This window comes from Pseudorca crassidens, chromosome 1 (genome assembly GCF_039906515.1).
Source record: "Pseudorca crassidens isolate mPseCra1 chromosome 1, mPseCra1.hap1, whole genome shotgun sequence".
Lineage (NCBI taxonomy): Eukaryota > Metazoa > Chordata > Mammalia > Artiodactyla > Delphinidae > Pseudorca > Pseudorca crassidens.
Window position 1 is genome coordinate 37,544,268 of NC_090296.1, and position 3,488 is coordinate 37,547,755.

At 43.0% G+C, this 3,488-nt stretch overlaps 1 pseudogene; it reads right to left on the reverse strand.

Annotated features, from left to right (window-relative positions):
* Positions 1-589: 589 nt before the first annotated feature.
* On the reverse strand, positions 590-1,310 carry LOC137202122 (nucleolar protein 56 pseudogene; annotated as a pseudogene).
* Between the last annotated feature and the right edge of the window lie 2,178 nt (positions 1,311-3,488).

The window sequence follows — 3,488 nt, forward strand, 5'->3', positions numbered from 1 at the left end:
TCTCTTGCACTTTACAGAGAGCCGATTTACATGCAAAAAAATGTTTTTAACAGAAGCACACAGAGCACTCACTTAAAACATTTATTTTTATTGTGGTAAAATATATTGGGTTGGCCAAAAAGTTCGTTGGGTTTTCCCTACCATCTTAGGGAAAAATTCGAACGAACTTTTTGGCCAACCCGGTACATAACACAGTGTTTATCTTTTTAAACATATGTGGGGTTTTTTTGGTTTTGCTTTTGTTTCTTTGTTGTTTTTTATTTGTTTGGCCGAGCCGGGTCTTAGTTGCGACACATGAACTCTTAGTTGCGGATTGCAAACTCTTAGTTGCTGCATGTGGGATCTAGTTCCCTGACCAGGGATCAAACCCGGGGCCCCCTGCATTAGGAGCATGGAGTCTTAGCCACTGGACCATCAGGGAAGTCCCTCTTTTTAAAAGTTTGTAAGCATACAATTCAGTAGCATTAAATACATTCTCAAGGTTGTATAACCATCATCACTATATATATCTAAAACTTCTTCTTTTTTTACTCTTGTGAATTTGTTTTTATTGGGATATAGGGGATGGGTTGGGAGATACCTCTGTGGGTTATGCCCCAGCAGGGAAATGTCCATCCTCATCTCCCTGCGATAGCTTCTGGAACGTTTTCTTTCTCTTGGAGCTGCTGCCCTTGCTGCCAGCAGCCTCTTCAGCAGTTGAGTGGCTCCTCCCTGGAAGAGAATGTCCTCTTTTTCTTGGGGGCACTCTTGTTTCCTGACTCTTCAGGGTCGCTCACTGGGAAGACTTCCACTGCCAGCTGTCTCTTCAAGATCACTCCTGAGCAGCTCCTCCTTGAAAAAAGATTTCTTTTTCTTGGGTTTGGAGAAAGAGACAGATGTATGTTCCATCTCATCCTCCTGAGGAGCCTTCTGGGCTTTTGCTTTGTCTTCTTTTTGTGTCTTTCACTTGTCCCCTCACACTCCCCCTGGATACCACTACTGTTTTCTGAAGATGCCGGGGCCACGGCAGCCAGTCGTTCCTGCCTTCTCCAAGCATTTCTTCTCCTGCCTAGCTCCCTAGTCATCTCAGCAGCTGCTCCCTCTGCCTGAACCATTGCTTCCTTCACGGTATCCAGTTTCTTTCGTGGACTCTCTCCAGTCTCATAGAAAGACAGCTGCTCCTCCACTTGTTCTTGAAGCTCTTCCCCAAATACACTCGTGGGCACCAATTCATGAGGCAATACCGCATTTCTTTGCCAGGTATCAGGAGATGCGGCCTTTGTTCTCAGCAGCTGCTTGGCCAGTGAAGATAGAGTGGAAAATGAGACCATATTCTGGGGTGTTACCCTTTGTCTTCAAGGCTCCAGAAACTAGGTCCCTTTGCTGGGCACAGGGAATCACTCAGACATCAGGACTGGCCATACCTACAACTGTTCATTGCCTCCAACAAAAACTCTATATCTATTAAACAATAAATCCCGCTTCTATCTTCCCCCCAGCCCCTGGTAACCTCTACTCTACTTTCTGTCTATGAATTAGCCTGTCTTCGGTACCTCATATAAGTGGACTCATACAATATTTGCCCTTTTGTGTCTGGATTATTTTTTCTGGTGTAATGCTTTCGTCTCATCTGAGTTTTAGCATATATCAAAATTTCATTCCTTTTTATGGCTGAATCACATATATATATGTGTGTGTGTGTGTGTGTGTGTATATATATATATATAGTCCCATTTTGTTTCTCCATTCATCTGTTTTTGGTTGCCTCCACCTTTTGGCCATTATTAATAATGCTGCTATGAACATGGGTGTGCAAATATCTGCTCGAGCCTCTGCCTGCAGTTCTTCGGGATATATACCCAGAAGTGGCATGCTGTGGAGCACATCAAAAGGCCACTTCCTTTGCAGAAGATTCCATGTCGCCGCATGTGCAAGCTGCCTGTCCAAACTGAACACTTCATGTGGGCTTCACTATGTATAAGAACCACATGGAAACTAATGCCATGACCTTCACTGCACCATGTTTCTTGTGGATTCAGACTTCTGGCTGGGCAGGTCCTTAAGGATTATCTAGGGCAACCCTCTCAACTTCCAGATGAGGAAAGTAAGACTCAGGGAGGTTAAGTGCCCCGTGGAAAGACACTGAGTGAGTAAATAGCAGAACTGAAATTCAAACCCATGTGTCCTGATGCCAGCCTAGCCCCTCCCTGGTGCCACACCGCCTCTCATTTCCATAAGTCTACTTCCTTTTGCTTCAGCTGTGCAAAGTCTTTACTTATTTGGGAAATCATTATGTTCTCATTCTTTTTAAACTTCTCCAATAGTTATGCAGTTTCCAATTCTGAAGGCTAAAATTATTATGTGGTACCAAATGAGACATTATTTGTGGACATTAACTGTGTAACATGGAAGAGATGCCGCAAATCCCACTGCTGAAGCATAAGCTTCTTTCTTATTTTATAAAACTTTCCATTAGCTGGTTTTCCAAATAAGAGAGTTGCTTCCTGGTTTCTGTGGTGATTTCTAAAATTTTGCTCAAACATTAATATCTGTATGAGACCGAACACAAATTAAAAAAACCAGAGGTTTGTGATGACCAGAGCTATTACAGCTTGTGATGGACCCTGCGTCCGCCAAATACTTGGCCAGCTCTCCATCACAACTGACCAGGGCCACCGATCAAAAGGCTTCTGCCCCACCTGGGTTTCCGTTTTGGTGTTAACAGGAATGCAGCTGCTTGGCTTTATTCGTATTCACTGATTTTTTTCTGCTGATCATGTTTTTTTAATTTTATTTTATTTTTAAGGGCAGTTTTAGGTTCACAGCCAAATTGAAAGGATGGTACAGAGAGTTCCCATATACCTCCTGCCCCCACTAATGCATAGCCTCCCCCATTATCAACAGCCCCCCACCAGAGCGGTGTATTTGTAACAAGTGTTGAACCCACATTGACACAACATAATTACACAAGGTCCGTTGGTGTTGCACATCCTATGGGTTTGGACAAATGTATAATAACATGTATTCATCATTATAGTATCATGCAGAGTATCTTCATAGCCCTAAAAAATCCTCTGTGTGTTCATTGCTTTTTTTGTTTTGTTTTGGGTTTTTTTTTGGACATATTTCATCCTTCTCTAAACCACCCACCCTCAGAGGCATTGCAACTTCCTCTCTTCCGTCCATAAGTCACCTTAAAGCACACTAGTGGTTTCCAGGACTTCCTCAGTGTTTTTCTAGATGTGTCTGATGAAAATGTACAGGCTTTCCTGGAAGAGGTCTGACTGATCTCTTCACTCAACTTTAATAATTCCACAAACCCTGTAGATGTGGTAGGGAGGGTGGTTGCAGACTCTAGAACGAGACTGCCCTGGTCCACACCCCAGCTCTTGCCTTTGTCCTCCAGAAAGTTACCTAACCTCTTTGTATCTCATTTTTCTCATCTGAAAAATGGGGACGATAAAAATATAACCTACCTCATTAGGTAACTATGAAAATTAATTGAGTTA